At 62.0% G+C, this 12,500-nt stretch overlaps 1 non-coding gene across 1 annotated transcript; it reads right to left on the bottom strand.

The window, feature by feature from the left end:
* Positions 1-1,120: 1,120 nt before the first annotated feature.
* LOC142795995 (small subunit ribosomal RNA) lies at positions 1,121-2,935 on the bottom strand. The gene has a single exon (XR_012893469.1). It is a non-coding gene; the product is annotated as a small subunit ribosomal RNA (ribosomal RNA).
* Positions 2,936-12,500: the final 9,565 nt, after the last annotated feature.

Below are 12,500 nucleotides of genomic sequence, written 5' to 3'. Positions count from 1 at the left end.
AGGTGGAGCCAGGCGCGCCGTACTTGCGCGGCACTTCCCACGTCCACCGAAGTCGGTGCCAAGGACCACTTTCGGCGCCGGAGCCGCGTACGAGCCTACTCGAGGCGGAAGAACGAAGCCAGCAAGGGCCTGGCCGCAAGTGCGTTCAATTGTCGGGACGTCCAAGTCCCTCGTTCTTCCGTGCTTCCTCTTTCGGCAAGTCGTTGCGGCACCTTCCCAAAGCGCGCAGACCCGCTAATCGCGACGAGCGCGACGTGGCCGTGCCGCCTTTCCCTCGGCAGCAAGCAAAACGCCTGGCAACGTCGACGCTCCCCTAACCGCGATCTCGCACCGTGTTTCGTGTGGCGAATTCAAAAGCCGGCCGGCGCTGCTGCAACCATTACGGTCGGTACGCATACGCCGCGGAGGGCGGGACGGTCATCGGAGCGTGCGGTTCCTCCATCGAGTACTGCGCACCTCGGCCGTCGCATCGCCGTGCCATGACCGGCCGCGCGTCAACGCGAACCGGTGCCAGCGAGATCCCTCGCCTGCAAGAACCGACCGGCAGCCTCCGTCACCCGAGGACGCGGAGGCGCTTGCCGCGGACGGCGGGACGGTATGCACTGGTGCACAGCGGACCCGTCACATCGCCAGTTCCTTGACCGACCGCCGACGCTTGTGCCGTTCCTCTCGTACTTGGCAGTCGCCGCGCGATTGTCGGGTCTCGTTCTTGCACGCTCGAACGGTCGGGAGGGCACTCGGCTGGCGTTTCGGGAACGCGCAGCCTCGCCTTCTACCGACGTAACCACGACTCGCCGTTCGCGCTCCGCCGCTCCTGTTTACAGTACTAGGCGGTCCCGCAGCGGTCGGGTCGCGCATTTCGAGCGCTTCGAGCCACGGTGCAGTGGCGGGTCGAAAGCCGACCTATGAGTGCGTTGCGCCGTTTGTACCCGCGTCCGCCACCTGGCCGACCGTCCAAGGTCGCGGTGTTGGCGTCCGCTGGGCGCAACAATTTGTCACGGGGTGCCGCTCCACATTCAGGCAGCCCCGTGGGGAAAAGCCGACCCCGCGTCCAAACGGGGTCAGCGGCAGAAAGTGTCGGGCGCAGACGCAGCTGAGGCGCTCACCCTTCACAATCCGTTAATGATCCTTCCGCAGGTTCACCTACGGAAACCTTGTTACGACTTTTACTTCCTCTAAATGATCAAGTTTGGTCATCTTTCCAACAGACCGGCGCAACCGAAAGGCCGCGCCGGACATCGGTCCGAAGACCTCACTAAATCATTCAATCGGTAGTAGCGACGGGCGGTGTGTACAAAGGGCAGGGACGTAATCAACGCGAGCTTATGACTCGCGCTTACTGGGAATTCCTCGTTCAAGGGGAACAATTGCAAGCCCCTATCCCAATCACGAAAGAAGTTCCACGGGTTACCCAGTCTTTTCAGACAGGGATAAAGACACGCTGCTTCCTTCAGTGTAGCGCGCGTGCGGCCCCGGACATCTAAGGGCATCACAGACCTGTTATTGCTCTGTTTCGTGCGGCTAGGAGCCGCTTGTCCCTCTAAGAAGGTTGTAAGGTGCTGGGAACCCCGCACCTATTTAATAGGCTAGAGTCTCGTTCGTTATCGGAATTAACCAGACAAATCGCTCCACCAACTAAGAACGGCCATGCACCACCATCCACCGAATCAAGAAAGAGCTCTCAATCTGTCAATCCTCCCAGTGTCCGGGCCGGGTAAGTTTTCCCGTGTTGAGTCAAATTAAGCCGCAGGCTCCACTCCTGGTGGTGCCCTTCCGTCAATTCCTTTAAGTTTCAGCTTTGCAACCATACTTCCCCCGGAACCCAAATACTTTGGTTTCCCGGAAGCTGCCCGCCGAGTCATTTGAGTAACTCAGGCGGATCGCTGGTTGGCATCGTTTATGGTCAGAACTAGGGCGGTATCTGATCGCCTTCGAACCTCTGACTTTCGTTCTTGATCAATGAAAACATTCTTGGCAAATGCTTTCGCAGTAGTTCGTCTTGCGACGGTCCAAGAATTTCACCTCTAGCGCCGCAATACGAATGCCCCCGTCCGTCCCTCTTAATCATTACCTCGTATTCCAAAAACCAACAGAACAGAAACGAGGTCTTGTTCTATTATTCCATGCAAGTTTATTCAGGCGACTCGCCTGCGTTGAGCACTCTAATTTTTTCAAAGTAAAAGCACCGGCCATCTCGAGGCACACAATGAAGTGCACCAAGAAAGAACCGGCATGATGTTCAGTCCGAGCCGTCGCATCGGGTAGATGCACTACTCGTCTGGAACTGAGATCCAACTACGAGCTTTTTAACCGCAGCAGCTTTAGTATACGCTATTGGAGCTGGAATTACCGCGGCTGCTGGCACCAGACTTGCCCTCCAATTGATCCTCGTTAAAGGATTTAGAGTGTACTCATTTCAATTACGGGGCCTCAAAAGAGTCCCGTATTGTTATTTTTCGTCACTACCTCCCCGTGCCGGGAGTGGGTAATTTGCGCGCCTGCTGCCTTCCTTGGATGTGGTAGCCGTTTCTCAGGCTCCCTCTCCGGAATCGAACCCTGATTCTCCGTTACCCGTAACAACCATGGTAAGCAAGTAACCTACCATCGAAAGTTGATAAGGCAGACACTTGAAAGAAACGTCGCCGGCTCGTGGCCATGCGATCAGCACAAAGTTATCCAGAGTCACCACACAATACGGGCCGAAACCCGATCGATCTTGGTCTAATAAAAGCACCCGTTACCCAAAGGGCTCCAGGCTCACTGCATGTATTAGCTCTAGAATTGCCACAGTTATCCAAGTAGGAAGAAACGATCTAAGGAACCATAACTGATTTAATGAGCCATTCGCGGTTTCGCCTTATTTCGGCATGTACTTAGACATGCATGGCTTAATCTTTGAGACAAGCATATGATTACTGGCAGGATCAACCAGGTAATCGTTCGACTGCGCGTCCGTCCTCGCCTTCGGCGGGCCGGACGCAGTCTGTGTGCGGCGGAGGCCACCTTCAGGCGCCCCAACACGCTTATTTTGCACTCCGAGATGACGGCGTTCGAGCTCGCTACGGCACAACCTTCCCGAAAGACGAGTGGGAGCCGTGCGGCAAGAAGCACGTTCATGCTCGCTCTTTTTCGTTGCATCGACTCGGTCGCGCCGTGCGGGTTGCCCAAGCCCGCTGCACTGTCGGTGGACCGGCCGGAACTAGCAACGGAGCCGAGACTGCAAAGCCGCCAGACGACGGGTCACGCCCGCGTCTTCGGCGCTTTCGCATCTGAATCGCCCGAGGACGACACGGAACACACCTCGATATCGTGGTAAAACGGCACCGTCCGACAACCAGCCCCTAACGCATCAAGCGGATGAGGCTGCAGACGACTGCCGTGGATTCCCCTGGAGCAGACCCGAGGACACGCTTGACGAGGCCGAAGCCCGCCGCATATCAGACACCCGGTCGCTTTCGCGTACGCCGCTCACGAGAACCCCCACATAATAGCAGCGATAAGTACCCAGACCTCCTTGGGCACTAATACGAGCGTACTCGAGAAAATTTCACCGCGGGTGTGCCCCGAAACGTGTGGCACGTTGAGCGTGCCACAAGTCTACGTCGCTCTCAAACCCGCCGAGGTCGTAGAATTTGCGACCCTACTCACGAAATTCCCACCGAGGATACGGCCGCAAACGTACCGCACCTTGGGTAGGCCACGAGTTTGTGCAACACTACGCTGACGGCACAGCACCGAGGTCGTGCGCGCACGCACGGGAAAATTCCGCCGCGGTTTCTGCCGAAAACGTGAGGCACCACGACTCTCCGCAAGTTCGCGTCGACTGCGAAAGACCGAAGTCGTGAACGACGTGTCCGCTACTCGCCGCCGACACGCTGGACACCAAACGTACAACGACTCGACGGCGTAGTAGAGGCCCACGACGCGGTTTTCCTTAACGACGTCTCGGCGTGGCACCGACAGGTTAGAACGGCCGACCAACGTTCCCTGTCCGCCGTTCGGCTCAGTCGAAGGGCTCGGCGACTTCGGCAACGCTGCGAAGCCGCACGGTGACGCACGCCATGTCCCCATTTTTTTTTTTTTTCTTTCTGCGTCTGCCGGGGTGCCCCTATAATAGCAGCGATAAGCACCCAGACCGCCGTGGGTCGCTCGCCCCGGCTGACGTGGTTTTTCGTACTCCTGCGGCGGTCGCCGTCAAGCACGTCCAAATACGCTACTTTCGTGGGCGCATTCACGCTCTTTCGCTTCGCCGGAGTGCCAGCACTCACTCTGCCAAAAACGGCGAACATCCGAGCGGCGGTTCCCACTTTTGCGTCGGCGTCGCAAACCCCGCCCCGGCAGACGAGGTTTGCCGTACTCGTGCGACGGTGGCCGGCGGGCACGTCGAAAGACGCCGATATCGTGCGCGAATTGGCGCACCTTGGCTTCACCGGAGTGCCGCCACTGACTCCTCCAAAAACGGCGAAGATCCGAGCGGCGCTTCCCACTTTCGCATCGGCGTCCCGAACTCCGCCCCGGCTGACGCGGTTTACCGTACTCGTGCGACGGTCGCCGGCGAGCACGTGGAAAGACGCCGATATCGTGCCCGAATCGGCTCCGTTCGGCTTCGCCGGAGTGCCAGCACTGGCTCGGCGAAAGACGACGAACATCCGAGCGACGGTTCTCACTATTGCGTACGCGTCGCAAACCCCGCCCCGGCAGACGCACTTTGCCGTACTCGTGCGACGGTCGCCGGCGAGCACGTAGAAAGACGCCGATATCGTGCCGGAATCGGCCCCGTTTGGCTTCGCCGGAGTGCCAGCACTCACTCGGCCACAAACGGCGAACATCCGAGCGGCGGTTCCCACTTAGCCGTCGGCGTCCCGAACTCCGCCCCGGCAGACGCGGTTGCCGAGCTCGTGCGACTAGCGACCGCGAAGCCGTCTCGCGACGCCGCTTTCGTGCGCGGCTCCCACTGCGACCTGGGTCACCCGAGGTCGACGAGCAAGAAAGAATGTCGAAAAAAAATTTTTTTTTTTTTTGCGTCTGCCGGGGTGCCCCTATAATAGCAGCGATAAGCACCCAGACCGCCATGGGTCGCTCGCCCCGGCTGACGTGGTTTTTCGTTTTCCTGCGGTGGTCGTCGTCAAGCACGTCCAAACACGCCACTTTCGTGGGCGCATTCGCGCTCTTTCGCTTCGCCGGAGTGCCAGCACTCACTCTGCCAAAAACGGCGAACATCCTAGTGGCGGTTCCCACTTTTGCGTCGGCGTCGCCAACCCCGCCCCGGCATACGCGGTTTGCCGTACTCGTGCGGCGGTGGCCGGCGGGCACGTCGAAAGACACCGATATCGTGCGCGAGTCGATGCTTCTTGGTCTCGCAGGAGGGCCGCCACTCACTCCTGCAAAAACGGCGAAGATCCGAGCGGCGCTTCCCACTTTTTCGTCGGCATCGCAAACCTCGCCCCGGCAGACGCGCTTTGCCGTACTCGTGCGACGGTCGCCGGCGAGCACGTCGAAATACGCCGATATCGTGCCCGAATCGGCCCCGTTTCGCTTCGCCGGAGTGCCAGCACTCACTCGGCCAAAAACGGCGAACATCCGAGCAGCGGTACCCACTTAGCCGTCGGCATCCCGAACTCCGCGCCGGCTGACGCGGTTGCCGAGCTCGTGCGACTAGCGACCGCGAACGCGTCTCGCGACGCCGCTTTCGTGCGCGGCTCCCATTGCGACCTGGGTTACCCGAGCTCGACCAGCAAAAAAGAAGGTCGAAAAAAAATTTTTTTTTTCTGCGTCTGCCGGGGTGCCCCTATAATAGCAGCGATAAGCACCCAGACCGCCGTGGGTCGCTCGCCCCGGCTGACGTGGTTTTTCGTACTCCTGCAGCGGTCGCCGTCAAGCACGTCCAAATACGCCACTTTCGTGGGCGCTTTCGCGCTCTTTCGCGTCGCCGGTGTGCCAGCACTCACTCTGCCAAAAACGGCGAACATCCTAGTGGCGGTTCCCACTTTTGCGTCGGCGTCGCCAACCCCGCCCCGGCATACGCGGTTTGCCGTACTCGTGCGGCGGTGGCCGGCGGGCACGTCGAAAGACACCGATATCGTGCGCGAGTCGATGCTTCTTGGTCTCGCAGGAGGGCCGCCACTCACTCCTGCAAAAACGGCGAAGATCCGAGCGGCGCTTCCCACTTTTTCGTCGGCATCGCAAACCTCGCCCCGGCAGACGCGCTTTGCCGTACTCGTGCGACGGTCGCCGGCGAGCACGTCGAAATACGCCGATATCGTGCCCGAATCGGCCCCGTTTCGCTTCGCCGGAGTGCCAGCACTCACTCGGCCAAAAACGGCGAACATCCGAGCAGCGGTACCCACTTAGCCGTCGGCATCCCGAACTCCGCGCCGGCTGACGCGGTTGCCGAGCTCGTGCGACTAGCGACCGCGAACGCGTCTCGCGACGCCGCTTTCGTGCGCGGCTCCCATTGCGACCTGGGTTACCCGAGCTCGACCAGCAAAAAAGAAGGTCGAAAAAAAATTTTTTTTTTCTGCGTCTGCCGGGGTGCCCCTATAATAGCAGCGATAAGCACCCAGACCGCCGTGGGTCGCTCGCCCCGGCTGACGTGGTTTTTCGTACTCCTGCAGCGGTCGCCGTCAAGCACGTCCAAATACGCCACTTTCGTGGGCGCTTTCGCGCTCTTTCGCGTCGCCGGTGTGCCAGCACTCACTCTGCCAAAAACGGCCAACATCCGAGCGGCGGTTCCCACTTTTGCGTCGGCGTCGTAAACCCCGCCCCGGCAGACGCGGTTTGCCCTACTCGTTCGACGGTCGCCGGCGAGCGCGTCGAAAGACGCCGATATCGTGCGCTAATTGGCGCTCCTTGGCTTCTCCGGAGTGCCGCCACTCACTCCTCCAAAAACGGCGAAGATCCGAGCGGCGTTCTCCACTTTCGCATCGGCGTCCCGAACTCCGCCCGGGCTGACGCGGTTTACCGTACTCGTGCGACGGTCGCCGCCGGGCACGTCGAAAGACGCCGATATCGTGCCGTAATCGGCCCCGTTTGGCTTCGCCCGAGTGCCAGCACTCACTCGGCCAAAAACGGCGAACATCCGAGCAGCGTTTCCCACTTTCGCATCGGCGTCCCGAAGCCCGCCCCGGCAGACGCGGTTTGCCCTACTCGAGCGACGGTCGCCGGCGATCACGTCGAAAGGCGCCGAATTCGTGCACGAATCGATGCTTCTTGGTCTCGCAGGAGGGCCGCCACTCACTCCTGCAAAAACGGCGAAGATCCGAGTTGCGCTTCCCACTTTTTCGTCGGCGTCCCGAACTACGCCCCGGCTGACGCGGTTTACCGTACTCGTGCGACGGTCGCCGGCGGGCACTTCAAAATACGCCGATTTCGTGGGCGCATTCACGCTGTTTCGCTTCCCCGGAGTGCCAACACTCACTCTGCCGAAAGCGGCGATCATCCGAGCGGCGGTTCCCACTTTTGCGTCGGCTTCGCAAACGGCGCCCCGGCAGACGCGCTCGTGCGACGTACTCGTGCGACGGTCGCCGGCGAGCACGTCGAAAGACGCCGATATCGTGCTCGAATCGACCCCGTTTCGCTTCGCCGGAGTGCTGCCAGTCACGGCGCAGAAAACGGCGAACAAGTGTTTTTTTTTTTTTTCCTAGAATTTGTGTTATAGAAGGCACATTTGATATCGGACGATAATTTTCAACTTTATCACGCGCACCGATTTTCGTGTAGAGGTTTGCAAGTTTATGGGAATTTCTCCACTTGGAATAATGCGATTTAGTAGTACTACGAGAACTTCATGGATGTACTCAAGGGTACGGGGCAAGTCAGTTACGTCAACACCTGCAGATTTTTTACACTTCAAACTGAAAATTGTTGGTTGTGAGTCCTCGTGTGATATTAAAGGCCGATTCGCTAACACATAGAACAAAGAAAGAAAGGAAGAAAAAACGCCCGCGCTCGCTCAAGAAACCTGGGTTCGCAACAAGTGGCAACAACAAGCAACCGAGCGAGTGCGCCAAAACCCGTGGCGGCCGAACAAACGCGAAGTCCCAACCGCGTCAGCCGGGGCGGCACGGGACAGGAAAAATCACTTCAGCCGGGGCGGCGGGGCACCGAATAAACCTCGTCACCTCGTCGCAGGATAAAAGAGGAAACAAAAAGTCTAAACAGCGTCTGCTGGAGCGAATGCGTAATAAAACAACAACAACAACAAAAAAAAAACACCCGCGCTCAAGAAGTCTGCAATCCTCACAAAAGGCGACTGTGACCGAGCAGCGTCAGCCGGGGCCGTGCGGAAACGGAAAAACCGCGACTACCGGGGCGTCGAGGCACCGAAAAATCCACTTCAGCCGCGGCGAAAAAAAAAAACAAAAAGAAAGACGGAGGGGGGGGGGGGAACCACGTCTGCCGGGGCGAAGGAAAAAAAAAAACGCGTCTGCCGGGGCGAGCCCGGGTGCGGCACCACCGGGAAAACTGTGGCAAACAGACATGGCGATCGAGTGAGTGGGCCGCCAGCCAGGCTCAGCCAAAAAGTGCAAAGTCCGAACTGCGTCAGCCGGGGCGGCAAAAACCGCGTCAGCCGGGGCGGCGCAAAAAACCGCGTCTGCCGGGGCGGCACGAAACCGCGTCAGCCGGGGCGGGGCGAAAACTGCGTCAGCCGGGGCGAAAAGAAAAAAAAAAAACGCGTCTGCCGGGGCAAGCCCGGGTGCGGCACCACCGGGAAAACTGTGGCAAACAGACATGGCGATCGAGTGAGTGGGCCGCCAGCCAGGCACAGCCGAAAAGTGCAAAGTCCGAACCGTGTCAGCCGGGGCGACGCAAAAACCGCGTCAGCCGGGGCGGCGCGAAAACCGCGTCAGCCGGGGCGGCACGAAACCGCGTCAGCCGGGGCGGCGCGAAAACTGCGTCAGCCGGGGCGGCGCGAAAACCTCGTCAGCCGGGGCGAGCGAAAAGGGGGGGGGGGGGAACCACGTCTGCCGGGGCGAAAGAAAAAAAAAACGCGTCTGCCGGGGCGAGCCCGGGTGCGGCACCACCGGGAAGACTGTGGCAAACAGACATGGCGATCGAGTGAGTGGGCCGCCAGCCAGGCTCAGCCCAAAAAGTGCCAAGTCCGAACTGCGTCAGCCGGGGCGGCAAAAACCGCGTCAGCCGGGGCGGCGCGAAAACCGCGTCTGCCGGGGCGGCGCGAAAACTGCGTCAGCCGGGGCGAGCCCGGGTGCGGCACCACCGGGAAAACTGTGGCTAACAGACATGGCGATCGAGTGAGTGGGCCACCAGCCAGGCTCAGCCAAAAAGTGCCAAGTCCGAACTGCGTCAGCCGGGGCGGCAAAAACCGCGTCAGCCGGGGCGGCGCAAAAAAACCGCGTCTGCCGGGGCGGCACGAAACCGCGTCAGCCGGGGCGGCGCGAAAACTGCGTCAGCCGGGGCGAAAGAAAAAAAAAAACGCGTCTGCCGGGGCGAGCCCGGGTGCGGCACCACCGGGAAAACTGTGGCAAACAGACATGGCGATCGAGTGAGTGGGCCGCCAGCCAGGCACAGCCGAAAAGTGCTAAGTCCGAACTGCGTCTGCCGGGGCGGCACGAAACCGCGTCAGCCGGGGCGGCGCGAAAACCGCGTCTGCCGGGGCGGCACGAAACCGCGTCAGCCGGGGCGGCGCGAAAACTGCGTCAGCCGGGGCGAGCCCGGGTGCGGCACCACCGGGAAAACTGTGGCAAACAGACATGGCGATCGAGTGAGTGGGCCGCCAGCCAGGCACAGCCGAAAAGTGCTAAGTCCGAACTGCGTCTGCCGGGGCGGCACGAAACCGCGTCAGCCGGGGCGGCGCGAAAACCGCGTCTGCCGGGGCGGCACGAAACCGCGTCAGCCGGGGCGGCGCGAAAACTGCGTCAGCCGGGGCGAGCCCGGGTGCGGCACCACCGGGAAAACTGTGGCAAACAGACATGGCGATCGAGTGAGTGGGCCGCCAGCCAGGCACAGCCGAAAAGTGCTAAGTCCGAACTGCGTCAGCCGGGGCGGCAAAAACCGCGTCAGCCGGGGCGGCGCAAAAAACCGCGTCTGCCGGGGCGGCACGAAACCGCGTCAGCCGGGGCGGCGCGAAAACTGCGTCAGCCGGGGCGAAAGAAAAAAAAAAAACGCGTCTGCCGGGGCGAGCCCGGGTGCGGCACCACCGGGAAAACTGTGGCAAACAGACATGGCGATCGAGTGAGTGGGCCGCCAGCCAGGCACAGCCGAAAAGTGCTAAGTCCGAACTGCGTCTGCCGGGGCGGCACGAAACCGCGTCAGCCGGGGCGGCGCGAAAACCGCGTCTGCCGGGGCGGCACGAAACCGCGTCAGCCGGGGCGGCGCGAAAACTGCGTCAGCCGGGGCGAGCCCGGGTGCGGCACCACCGGGAAAACTGTGGCAAACAGACATGGCGATCGAGTGAGTGGGCCGCCAGCCAGGCACAGCCGAAAAGTGCTAAGTCCGAACTGCGTCTGCCGGGGCGGCACGAAACCGCGTCAGCCGGGGCGGCGCGAAAACCGCGTCTGCCGGGGCGGCGCGAAAACTGCGTCAGCCGGGGCGAGCCCGGGTGCGGCACCACCGGGAAAACTGTGGCAAACAGACATGGCGATCGAGTGAGTGGGCCGCCAGCCAGGCACAGCCGAAAAGTGCAAAGTCCGAACCGTGTCAGCCGGGGCGACGCAAAAACCGCGTCAGCCGGGGCGGCGCGAAAACCGCGTCAGCCGGGGCGGCACGAAACCGCGTCAGCCGGGGCGGCGCGAAAACTGCGTCAGCCGGGGCGGCGCGAAAACCTCGTCAGCCGGGGCGAGCGAAAAGGGGGGGGGGGGAACCACGTCTGCCGGGGCGAAAGAAAAAAAAAACGCGTCTGCCGGGGCGAGCCCGGGTGCGGCACCACCGGGAAGACTGTGGCAAACAGACATGGCGATCGAGTGAGTGGGCCGCCAGCCAGGCTCAGCCCAAAAAGTGCCAAGTCCGAACTGCGTCAGCCGGGGCGGCAAAAACCGCGTCAGCCGGGGCGGCGCGAAAACCGCGTCTGCCGGGGCGGCGCGAAAACTGCGTCAGCCGGGGCGAGCCCGGGTGCGGCACCACCGGGAAAACTGTGGCTAACAGACATGGCGATCGAGTGAGTGGGCCACCAGCCAGGCTCAGCCAAAAAGTGCCAAGTCCGAACTGCGTCAGCCGGGGCGGCAAAAACCGCGTCAGCCGGGGCGGCGCAAAAAAACCGCGTCTGCCGGGGCGGCACGAAACCGCGTCAGCCGGGGCGGCGCGAAAACTGCGTCAGCCGGGGCGAAAGAAAAAAAAAAACGCGTCTGCCGGGGCGAGCCCGGGTGCGGCACCACCGGGAAAACTGTGGCAAACAGACATGGCGATCGAGTGAGTGGGCCGCCAGCCAGGCACAGCCGAAAAGTGCTAAGTCCGAACTGCGTCTGCCGGGGCGGCACGAAACCGCGTCAGCCGGGGCGGCGCGAAAACCGCGTCTGCCGGGGCGGCACGAAACCGCGTCAGCCGGGGCGGCGCGAAAACTGCGTCAGCCGGGGCGAGCCCGGGTGCGGCACCACCGGGAAAACTGTGGCAAACAGACATGGCGATCGAGTGAGTGGGCCGCCAGCCAGGCACAGCCGAAAAGTGCTAAGTCCGAACTGCGTCTGCCGGGGCGGCACGAAACCGCGTCAGCCGGGGCGGCGCGAAAACCGCGTCTGCCGGGGCGGCACGAAACCGCGTCAGCCGGGGCGGCGCGAAAACTGCGTCAGCCGGGGCGAGCCCGGGTGCGGCACCACCGGGAAAACTGTGGCAAACAGACATGGCGATCGAGTGAGTGGGCCGCCAGCCAGGCACAGCCGAAAAGTGCTAAGTCCGAACTGCGTCAGCCGGGGCGGCAAAAACCGCGTCAGCCGGGGCGGCGCAAAAAACCGCGTCTGCCGGGGCGGCACGAAACCGCGTCAGCCGGGGCGGCGCGAAAACTGCGTCAGCCGGGGCGAAAGAAAAAAAAAAACGCGTCTGCCGGGGCGAGCCCGGGTGCGGCACCACCGGGAAAACTGTGGCAAACAGACATGGCGATCGAGTGAGTGGGCCGCCAGCCAGGCACAGCCGAAAAGTGCTAAGTCCGAACTGCGTCTGCCGGGGCGGCACGAAACCGCGTCAGCCGGGGCGGCGCGAAAACCGCGTCTGCCGGGGCGGCACGAAACCGCGTCAGCCGGGGCGGCGCGAAAACTGCGTCAGCCGGGGCGAGCCCGGGTGCGGCACCACCGGGAAAACTGTGGCAAACAGACATGGCGATTGAGTGAGTGGGCCGCCAGCCAGGCACAGCCGAAAAGTGCTAAGTCCGAACTGCGTCTGCCGGGGCGGCACGAAACCGCGTCAGCCGGGGCGGCGCGAAAACCGCGTCTGCCGGGGCGGCACGAAACCGCGTCAGCCGGGGCGGCGCGAAAACTGCGTCAGCCGGGGCGAGCCCGGGTGCGGCACCACCGGGAAAACTGTGGCAAACAGACATGGCGATCGAGTGAGTGGGC

Source organism: Rhipicephalus microplus, unplaced genomic scaffold (genome assembly GCF_043290135.1).
Source record: "Rhipicephalus microplus isolate Deutch F79 unplaced genomic scaffold, USDA_Rmic scaffold_1001, whole genome shotgun sequence".
Lineage (NCBI taxonomy): Eukaryota > Metazoa > Arthropoda > Arachnida > Ixodida > Ixodidae > Rhipicephalus > Rhipicephalus microplus.
Note: the sequence above shows the minus strand (reverse complement) of the source record. Positions and strands in the feature narration are given on the sequence as shown.